Source organism: Pseudophryne corroboree, unplaced genomic scaffold, assembly GCF_028390025.1.
Source record: "Pseudophryne corroboree isolate aPseCor3 unplaced genomic scaffold, aPseCor3.hap2 scaffold_614, whole genome shotgun sequence".
Taxonomy (NCBI): Eukaryota; Metazoa; Chordata; class Amphibia; order Anura; family Myobatrachidae; genus Pseudophryne; species Pseudophryne corroboree.
The window spans coordinates 100,446-111,988 of NW_026970210.1; the positions used below are offsets into that span (position 1 = coordinate 100,446).

At 46.0% G+C, this 11,543-nt stretch overlaps 1 non-coding gene across 1 annotated transcript; it reads right to left on the bottom strand.

Annotated features, from left to right (window-relative positions):
- Nucleotides 1-534: 534 nt before the first annotated feature.
- Nucleotides 535-608, bottom strand: TRNAS-ACU (transfer RNA serine (anticodon ACU)). The gene has a single exon. It is a non-coding gene; the product is annotated as a tRNA-Ser (tRNA).
- Between the last annotated feature and the right edge of the window lie 10,935 nt (nt 609-11,543).

Consider the following 11,543-nt stretch of genomic DNA (forward strand, 5'->3'; position numbering starts at 1 on the left):
CTTCACCCTTAAATAAAGATTTTCTTAATTCCTTACCTGTGTGCTAATTAGATATCACCTTGTTTTCACATTAAACAGACTTCTACATGAGAAAGCAGCAAGGATGCAGTGGCGTTAATGTTTCCTGGTGTCAACCTGTATTATTTCAGTAGACATTGAAATGAGGATGCATCTTGCTGCCTTTCCAATGAAGCAAGTTTAATTTAGTTATAGGTGAAAAACCATCCCTACAAAGGTGTTAATCAGAGACTTGGCTTTGTGGATACTTTTTAGAGAACAAATTTGTTAGCATAAAAATAAAGGCAGAAAATGAAGAGCTGTTTAATCACTCAATTGGATTTTTCTGCCAGCATATTTTTTTTCTCTGCAACCCATTGCTAAATTGTGCTTCCTAGCTGTTTTTTATAAAATCACTGAATCAAATCTAACTCTGATTACATCAGAGAAGGCCAGGTACCCTACACCATAAGAGGGGGTTTGAAATTTTGACTTGTCTACTTAAATATCACCAAAACCTGATCACAAGGTCAATTATGTCCCTGGGTGGGATTGAACCACCAACCTTTTGGTTAGTAGCCAGACACACTAACCGATTGCGCCACAGAGACACTTTGCAAAAAGTACATACTGACAAAGGCTAATAAGCATTCATCTAGAACGTTTCCTAGAAAAACTTTAAAAAGTCAATAATCTGGAGAGTTTTTGTAAGAATTTTCTTAACTCAACCAACGAAGAAACACATTGGTACTTTCCCATGATGAGATGAGTGCTTCAGGATCTCTTGCACTTACATGTGCAGCAGAGTACTGCAATGGAAGCATGCTGGGCCCATTACCCTGAGGTAGGCAGATTGAAACTATCCTCTGCTATATGCATTTTTTTTGTTAATTAAAGTAATCCAAAACTGGGATTGATATGTTAGCTATTTTATGTTTTCTTAAAGTACAATAACTTTTACCATTTTAATTTGTTTTAATAGTATATTGACAGTATTGTTTTCTTTCAAAAATCTACTTAATTTTTTTTACCCTATTATTAAAATGGTAATTGACAAAAACAAACTACATTTGTTTGGGAGAAAAATGCAAAGGTACAAGACAGCTTTTCCTTGCCAATATCTCTCTTTTGCAAAGAGCTACGCATTGGAAAATTCAGGGCTATACCGTGTAGATGAAGCACTAACAGGAGGCTTTAAAATTTTCTTTCTAGTGTCCTTCGTTTGGGAGAAAAATCCAATGGTACAAGACAGCTTTTCCTTGCCAATATCTCTCTTTTGCAAAGAGCTGCGCATTGGAAAATTCAGGGCTATGCCGTGTAGATGATGGCCTAACAGGAGGCTTTAAAATTTTCTTTCTAGTGTCCTTCGTTTGGGAGAAAAATGCAAAGGTACAAGACAGCTTTTCCTTGCCAATATCTCTCTTTTGCAAAGAGCTGCGCATTGGAAAATTCAGGGCTATGCCGTGTAGATGATGGCCTAACAGGAGGCTTTAAAATTCCAAACGAAGGACACTAGAAAGAAAATTTTAAAGCCTCCTGTTAGGCCATCATCTACACGGCATAGCCCTGAATTTTCCAATGCGCAGCTCTTTGCGATTACAATCCAACCTGAATCAGGCTCTATTACCTATCACAATGCAGTGCAGGTAGTACAAAATGGGGTTAATATAGGAGAAAAACCCCCAGAGCTGTGCTCCTTAACTGTCCCTGGTGGCTAGTGGAGCGGCTGCCCAGTAATCAGTGTCCACGCCAGTGCGCACACGGCCCGCCCCCTACAGCCACGCTGGATCTCGGTATAGTGTGGGCACAGAAGCCCCTTACCTCCCTTTCATCAGCGGCCTCGTGATCCCGGAGGGCGGTGTGTGTGTGACTGACCTTAGGAAGAAACCGGAGCCTCCGCTGCAGTGACCCAGCAACCAGGGCACGGGAGTATACTGCGCCGCTGGGAGTGATGGAGCTGCAGTAAAGATGTCTATTAGACCTAGCCTGCTGCAGCCCTTGGAGATTCTTATAAAAAAAGTTCTTCTTTTCTTGTCAAAATTAATAGCTAAGAATAGGCTGCCTGAGGCAGCCCCCTGTTAAGTGGCCTGCTACTGAAGGCACCAACTACAAACTGAGCTCCCTGTTCATGGAAGCGAGGTTATAGAGCAGGGGGCGCTGAGCATCTTGGGAACAGTCAAAAGCTTTGAGCCTGTTGGTGCCTCAGATCAAGATCCTACTCTACACCCCAATGTGAATCCTTGTGGAGTCCAGTGTACCCCACAGAAGAAATGAATGTGTCACACCCATTGGCAGCAACATTAGAATAGCTGCTGATGGGCACAATTGAGAAAGGAAGGGGGGAAAACATTTGAATCCAGCACATATATGTAATTTGAATATGTAATTTGTACCTTCCTACTTTAAAATGTAATGGATGAACCTCACCATGTGAGAACTATCTTTATGATCAAGAGATCTCATATGCAAGATAAGTATGTGTTGGCAGAGGCGCTCACTGGGCAGAGATGCTGATCGCATCTCTGGCATGTGCCGGTGCACTGCGGCACCAGCACACACACACACTTCAGACCTGATCTCCTGTTGTGTGAATATGCACAGCAGAGATCAGGTCTGAATTAGGCCCTATATACAGCTGTCAGTAAGGCAGGGATCTGCTGCTGCCAGTGAGGCAGGGATCTGCTGCTGCCAGTGAGGCAGGGCTCTGCTGCTGCCAGTGAGGCAGGGATGTGCTGCTGTCAGTGAAGCAGTGATCTGCTGCTGTCAGTGAGGCAGTGATCTGCTGCTGTCAGTAAGGCAGGGATGTGCTGCTATAAGTGAGGCAGGGATGTGCTGCTGTCAGTGAAGCAGGGATGTGCTGCTGTCAGCAAGGCAGTGATCTGCTGCCCACTATCTCCCTATCACCCCTGCCTGAGTCACACACTTTCCCTGTCACCCCTGCCCCAGTTACCCACTATCTCCCAGTCACCGCTGCCTCAGTTAACCACTATACCTGCGACCCCTGCCTCAGTCACCCACTATACCAGTCACCCCTGCTTTAGTCACCCACTATCTCTGTCACCCCGGCCTCAGTCACCCACTATCTCCCACTCATACATGATTCAGTCACCCACTATCTCCCAGTCATCCCTGCCTCAGTCACCTACTGACACCAGTGCAGACATTTCTGCTGCGGCCTCTCCACTCTCCAGCGTGAACGTCCTGACGACTGAGGAAATCCGCTTCCCAGTTGAGGACTCCGGGAATGAACACTGCCGATATTGCTGGCAGATGACGTTCTACCCAACTGAGGATTTTTGATACTTCCAGCTTTGCTATGCAATTTCGAGTGCCGCCTTGATGATTTGTGTACACTACCGTGGTGGCGTTGTCCGATTGTACTTGAACAGGCCTGTTCTGTACTAGAGGCAGGGCCAGTGTCAATGAATTGAACACTGCCTGCAATTCCAGAATGTTTATCGGGAGGAGAGATTCCTCCCTGGTCCACCGATGGTGAAGGGTCGTCATCACGGCCATGACCTTGGTGAATTTCCGAGGTGCCGTGGCCAAACCAGAAGGCAGGACCTGAAATCCAAAAACTAACCAGGCACAACACTGCTTAGCTTCCAACATCAGATGAGATTGGACATATCCAGTGTGATGCGGCTGTAGATGATTTTTGCTGTTTCTAACTTCTACTTCTAACTACTGGTACATCAATGAATAAGTTTCAAAATAGAATGCATCAAGAGAACGATGTTGGTAGTATAAAACTACCTACAGCACCTGGTATTCCCAGGTGGTCTCACATCCAAGAACAAACCAGGCCTAAAATCAGGTGATATTGGGCATATACAGTGTGGTGTGGTTGTAGATGAGCTTAGTGGTTTCTGTTAGAGTTCTTCTACTTCTAACTACTCGTACATAAATGAGTAAGCGGACGATTTATTAAACCTGGTGAAATGATAATTTGCATGGTGATAAAGTACCAGCCAATCAGCTCCTAATTGCCATGTCACAGGCTGGGTTTGAAAAATGACAGTTAGGAGCTGACTGGCTGGTACTTTATCACCTTGCACTTTATCAGTTCACCAGGCTTAATAGATCTGCCCCAATGTTTCAAAATGGAATGCATCAAGAGAACGGTGTTAGTATTGTAAAAATACACACAGCTCCTGGTATTTCCTGGTGGTCTCCCATCCAAGTACTAAAACCAGGACCAACACTGCTCAGCTTCCATGATCAGGAGAGATTGGGCAAATCCAGTGTGCTGTGGCTGTAGATGAGCTGGTGGTTTTTATTACAGCTCTTCTACTTCTAACTTCTGGTACATAAAAGAATACATGTAAAAATTGAATGTACCAAGAAAATGGTGTTGGTAGTTTAAAAACACCTAAAGAATCTGATACTACCAAGCAGTCTCCCATCCATGTATTAACAAAGTCCAATACTGCTTTGCTTCAAAAATCAAATGAGATTGGGCATATCCAGTGTGGTGTGGCTTTAGATAAGCTTTGTGGTTTCTGTTAGAGCTCTTCTACTTCTAACTACTGGTACATTAATGAATATGTATAAGGTTGTAGTTTATCCAATATGCCTTTACTACCTTACCTTTCAACCCCCCCTCCCCTCTTCTCCTTATAGCTTCCTTAGTTCTCTCCTCCTCATGTGTGCGTTATTTGTTTTCTCATACGTCCTAGATGATGCTGGGGTCACATTAAGAACCTTGGGGTATAGACTGGATCCACAGGAGACATGGGCACTTTAAGACTTTCAAAGGGTGTGAACTGTCTCCTCCCTCTATGCCCCTCCTCCAGACTCCAGTTTTAGTATTGTGCGCAGTGATACTGGATGCACTACAGGGGAGCTCTACTGAGTTTCTCTGAAAAGACTTGTTAGTTTTTTTTATTTTCAGGGAGGCTGCTGGCAACAGTCTCCCTGCTTCGTGGGACTTAGGGGAGAGAAGTATGACCAACTTCTAGTGAGTTCAATAGCTCTGCTTCAGGCTGACAGGACACCATTAGCTCCTGAGGGTGATGATCGCTGGGTACGCCTAGATGCACACTCCCGCAGCCTGCCGTCACCCCCTTACAGAGCCAGAAGACAGGTGAGTAGCAGAAGAACAGAAGACTTCTTCTCCAGTGATGGCATTCTGAGGTACAGAGCAGCGAGCGGAACGCTGCGCGCCATGCTCCCACACAAACACAGGCACTGCAGGGTGCAGGGCACGGGGGGGGGGCACCCTGGGCAGCATAAATTCCTCACAAAAGGCTGGAAAAAGTGGACATTAGTGCCTGGGCACTGTCCTTACCCCGCTAGCGTAATTAATTATTTCTGAGCAGGACAGATACGCGCCATTACAGTAGCGGGGCTTCTTCCTCACCTCACCAGAACATCTTTAGAGCATTACAAGTCTATCACTATAGAGTTTATTATTTCCCAGACTGTGTACTTTTGGCGCTGGATTGTGAGCTGAAAAATCCTCTGTGTCCCTCTGACAGATTTACTGACGGTCTGTCCCCCATAAGCCGATGTGTCTGTGGGTACTTGGTACATGTGTGTCAACATGTCGATGGCTGAATGTTTTTCCCAAGAGGAAACTATATTAGGAATGCAGACATATGATGGTTGCCCTGTTGGCACCACCAATAACTGACTGGGTAAAAGTTTCAGTAATATCAGAGTAAGGTTGGATAAATCTGTGTCCCAGACACAGACGTAGAGAATAGATGTGATGTTCATGGCTATGTTTCTTTTCCCTCAGGCCCCGCGGGGTCGCAAAAATGTTATTTTGCCCAGTTACTACACACTGATACTGACACGGATACTGATTCCTATGTCGACCATAATGTTTCCTGATTAGATCCAATATTGGCAAGGAGCATTCAGTACATGATTGTGGATATTAAGGACATATTAAAATCACTGAAGACCCTGCTGTTCCTGACAAAGGGGTCTATATGTATGTATATATAGATATATAATGAAAGCTGATGTAACGTTCCTCCATCTCTGTTTGAGAAAGTCTGGGCCAGCTCGACAAGATGGTTTCAAATCCCCAAAAGGATTCTGGTTGTTTATTCATTTCCCGCCGCGGACAGAATAAAGTGGGAGTCACCCCCTGTTCTGCACGGGGCCCTGTCACAAATCCAGCGGATCGTATGCAGGAAGCTACATTATTTCTAGTTATGTAACCAAGGGTACATTACTTAGACCTGCCATTACATGTGCATGGGTGAGTAGTAGTATTCAAGAATTGGTCGAATACCTTGTCATCCGATATAGATACCTTGGAGAGATGGGATACTCCTTACGTTGTATCATATCAAGGACACTGCAGCATACTTACGTGAGACTGCAAGGGATATAGGACTCTTGAGTTCACGGGCCAATTTCATGGCAGTCTCGGATAGGAGGGCATTGTGGATTCACCAAGAGAATGCTGATGCTGACTCCAAGAAGAAAGGGAGTCCCTTCCCTATGAAGGTGAAGCGTTGTTTGGTGACTGCCTAGTTAATTTGATCTCGGCAGCTCCCGCAGGTAAGTCAACCTTCTTGCCCTATGTTCCCTCCCAACGGATGAAGACGCATCATTATCTGATGCAGTCATTTCGGCCCAATAGATATGCAAGAAGTTAAGATTCCCCTTTCTTTGCAGGTAGAGGAAGGAGAAGAGGGAAGAGGTCTGCATCCTCTTCAAGATCGCAGGAGCAGAGATCATCCTCTGCTTCTGCCAAATCCACCGCATGACGCTGGGGCTCTCTTGCAGGAGCCCGCACCAGTGGGGGCACGTCTAAAACTCTTCAGTCAGTTCTGGATTCATTCGGACATGGACTCGTGTGTTTTACAAATAGTGTCCCAAGGGTACAAACTGGGGTTTCAAGACGTTCCCCCTCACCGATTGTTCAAATCGGCTTTAGTCAGCAGGGAGCAGGTTTTTATTCAAGCCTCTTCGTGGTCCCTAAGCCGGACAGCTCAGTCAGACCAATCTGAAATCTGAAATCCCTCAATTTCTACCTAAGGAAATTAAATTTCAAGATGGAATCTCTCAGTGCAGTGATCTCCAGTCCGGAGGAAGGAGATTTCATGGTTTTGGTAGACATAAAGGATGCCTACTTACATGTTCCCATTTAGCCTCAGCATCAAGCTACCTGAGGTTTGCAATTCAGTATTGTCATTACCAATTTCAGACATTGCCGTTTGGTCTGTCCACGGCTCTGAGGATTTTCACCAGGGTGATCGCAAGCAAGGAGTAACAATTATCCCGTACTTGGATGATCTTTTGATAAAGGCGAAATCCAGGGACCAGTTAGTGCAAAACATTGCACTCTCCCTGACAGTTCTTCAACAACATAGTTGGCTCCTTAACTTGCCAAAATCGCAGTTGGTCCCAATGACGCGGTTGTTGTTTTTGGGAGTGATACTGGACACAGAAGAGGTTTTCTTCCAGTGGAAAGGCTCTGGAGATCCAGAGTCTGGTCAAACAAATTCTGAAACCAGCAAGAGTGTTAATCCATCAATGCATTTGGTTGCTGGGTAAGATGGTTGCGGCCTACGAGCCCATTCAGTTTGGCTGGTTCCATGCCAGAGTGTTCCAGTGGGACCTGTTGGACAAGTGGTCCGGATCCCACCTACACACGCACCGGAGGATAATCCTGTCTTCCAAGACCAGAATCTCACTCCATTGGTGGCTGCACAGTTCTCACCTCCTAGAGGGGCGAAGGTTCGGGATCCAGGACTGGATCCTAGGGACCATGGATGCAACCCTCCGAGGCTGGGGAGCAGTTACACGGGGAAAACGTCCAAGGAAGATGGTCAAGTCGGGAAAGTTGTCTCCACATAAATGTTCTGGAGTTAAGGGCCATTTAATAACTGCAGACACAGTACGCACTGGGACGGGTGCCCAGCATCCTCTACGGAATAAGAGAAAAGGATTTACCTGTAGGTATTAAAATCCTATTTTCTCTAACGTCCTAGAGGATGCTGGGGACTCCGTAAGGAACATGGGGATAGACGGCTCCGCAGGAGACATGGGCACTTTAAGAAAGACTTTAGTTCTGGGTGTGCACTGGCTCCTCCCTCTATGCCCCTCCTCCATACCTCAGTTTGATACTGTGCCCAGTGGAGACTGGGTGCTTTTCAGGAGCTCTCCTGAGCTTTCTGACAGAAAGTATTTTGTTAGGTTTTTAATTTTCAGGGAGCACTGCTGGCAACAGACTCCCTGCATCGAGGGACTGAGGGGAGAGAAGCAGCCCTACTCTCCGAGTTGCAAGGTCCTGCTTCTTAAGCTACTGGACACCATTAGCTCCAAAGGGATTAGCTCCAAAGGGATTGGTACGCAGGATCTCACCCTCGCCGTCCGTCCCAGAGCCGCGCCGCCGTCCCGCTCGCAGAGCCGGAAGATAGAAGCCGGGTGAGTATGAGAAGAAAAGAAGACTTCAGAGGCGGCAGAGGACTTCATGATCTTCATTGAGGTAACGCACAGCACTGCAGCTGTGCGCCATTGCTCCCATACACCTCACATACTCCGGTCACTGTAAGGGTGCAGGGCGCAGGGGGGGCGCCCTGGGCTGCAATATAAACCTCTTTTTGGCAGAAATATAACATATATACAGCTGGGCACTGTATATATGTATGAGCCCCCGCCAATTGTACAGTTTAAGCAGGACAGAAGCCCGCCGCCGAGGGGGCGGGGCTTCTCCCTCAGCACTCACCAGCGCCATTTTTTCTCCACAGCACCGCTGAGAGGAAGCTCCCCGGACTCTCCCCTGCTTATACCACGGTAGACAAGAGGGTTGAAAAGAGAGGGGGGGGGCACATAATTTGGCGCAAATTACTTACAGCAGCGCTACTGTGCAAACATTAAGTTACTGTGCTATTCCTGGGTTATATAGCGCTGGGGTATGTGCTGGCATACTCTCTCTCTGTCTCTCCAAAGGGCAGAGCCGGCCATAGGCATAGGCAAACTAGGCAATTGCCTAGGGCATTTGATATGCCTAGGGGCATCAGCAACTTCTGCTGATTAAAATGATATGCGGCATGCCTATATTCTGTGTGTAGCATTTCATATGCAGATACAGCCACAGTCTCACACAGTATATAGGCGTGCTGCATATCATTTTAATCGGCAGAAGCTGCTTGTGCATCCTAACAACATAGCAATGCAAATAAGATGCATTTTAATAAAAAAAAGGTGCCCCAACGTTAGCATTGAGGCAAGATTTATGAGGACACATCTGTATCCAAGCAGAGGCAGAGGTCACAGTGTTAGTGGCAGTGTGAGTGCTGTGTGCATGTGAGTGGGTTGATTGTGCAGTAGTGTTCGGTATATGAGTAAGGAGCATTATGTGTGTCATGTAAAAATGCATTAATAATGTGCAACATATGTGTAAGGGGCACTATGTGTGTCATTATGTGTATAAGGGCATTAATAATGTGCGGCATATGTGTAAGGGACATTGGTGGTCATTCCGAGTTGTTCGCTCGGTAATTTTCTTCGCATCGCAGCGATTTTCCGCTAATTGCGCATGCGCAAGGGTGGTCATTCCGAGTTGTTCGCTCGGTAATTTTCTTCGCATCGCAGCGATTTTCCGCTAATTGCGCATGCGCAATGTTCGCTCTGCGACTGCGCAAAGTAAATTTGCTATGCAGTTAGGTATTTTACTCACGGCATTACAAGGTTTTTTCTTTGTTCTGCTGATCGTAGTGTGATTGACAGGAAGTGGGTGTTTCTGGGCGGAAACTGGCCGTTTTATGGGTGTGTGTGAAAAAACGCTGCCGTTTCTGGGTAAAACGCGGGAGTGTCTGAAGAAACGGGGGAGTGTCTGGGCGAACGCTGGGTGTGTTTGTGACGTCAAACCAGGAACGAAACTGACTGAACTGATCACAGTTGTCGAGTAAGTCTGGAGCTACTCAGAAACTGCTAAGAAGTGTCTATTCGCAATTCTGCTAATCTTTCGTTCGCAATTTTGATAAGCTAAGATTCACTCCCAGTAGGCGGCGGCTTAACGTGTGCAATGCTGCTAAAAGCAGCTTGCGAGCTAACAACTCGGAATGAGGGCCATTATGTGTAAAAGGGCATTAATAAAGGTTGTCATAATGTGTAAGACGCATTATGTTTATAAGGACATTAGTGATGTGTCTCATATGTGTAAGGGGCATTACTGTGTGGAATTATGTGTATAAATGCATTACTAATGTGTGGCATTATGTGTATAAGGTGCTCTAATATGTAGCGTTGCGTATAGAAAGGGCATTTACTGTGTCGTCTAATGTGAATAAAGAGCAATAGGGTGTGGTGTAATGTAAATAAGGAGCAATTCAGTGTGATGTAATGTGAATACGGAGCACTACTGTGAGAAGTAACGTTTATAAGGTAAAGTAATACTACTGTGGGATGTAATGTGAATTATGGACACTATCGCGTGATCAAATGTGAATAAAATTGCAGTACTGTGTGGCGGAATTTTAATTGGGGGTACTATTGTGTGGACATGCCCATTGCCAGCAAAAACACACCCCTTTTTGGACTGTGCGCCAAATGTGCGAACTGTTCCTGTTTAAAATATAGGGGGTACAAACACCAAAATAAGTACTGTTATGGGTGAGGGTTGATGGTGCTGGGAAAGAGGTGCAAGGTCAGAGGCGGAACCAGCGGTGGTGCTAGGGGGCACCAGGCAAAATCTTGCCTAGGGCATCATATTGGTTAGGGCCAGCTTTGGCAAAGGGCCTTGTGGGGGAAATGTCTTCAGTAAAAGCATTCCCTGTGTGTGTGGTGTGTCGGTACGCGTGTGTCGACATGTCTGAGGAAGAAGGCTATATTAGAGAGGAGCGGGAGCAAATGAATGTGGTGTCTCCGCCGACACCTGATTGGATGGATATGTGGAATGTTTTAAATGCTAGTGTAAACTCATTGCACAAAAGATTAGACAAGGCTGAAGCTTTGGGACAGTCAGGGTCTCAACCCATGCCTGATCCTATGTCGCAGGGACTGTCAGGGTCTCATAAGTGCCCACTATCCAGATTGTTGACACAGATACCGACACGGATTCTGACTCCAGTGTCGATTACGATGATGCAAAGTTACAGCCAAAATTGGCAAAATACATTTGATATATGATTATGGCAATAAAAGATGTTTTGCACATCACAGAGGAGCCCCCTATCCCTGACAAGAGGGTACATATGTACAAGGGAAAGAAGCCTGAGGTAACCTTTTCCCCTCACACGAGCTGAACGAGTTATGTGAAAAAGCTTGGGAATCTCCTGCAGATTTCCAAAAGGATTCTTATGGCGTATCCTTTCCCATCAACGGATAGGTTACGATGGGAATCCTCCCCTTGGGTGGACAAAGCATTAACACGCTTATCCAAGAAGTTAGCCCTCCCGTCCCAGGATACGGCTACCCTCAAAGAGTCTGCTGACCGCAAACAGGAGATTACCCTGAAGTCCATTTATACACATTCAGGTACCTTACTCAGACCGGCAATTGCGTCGGCCTGGGTGTGTATGTGTAGTGCTGTAGCGGCATGGACGGATACTCTAGATAAGGATACTATTTTATTGCCC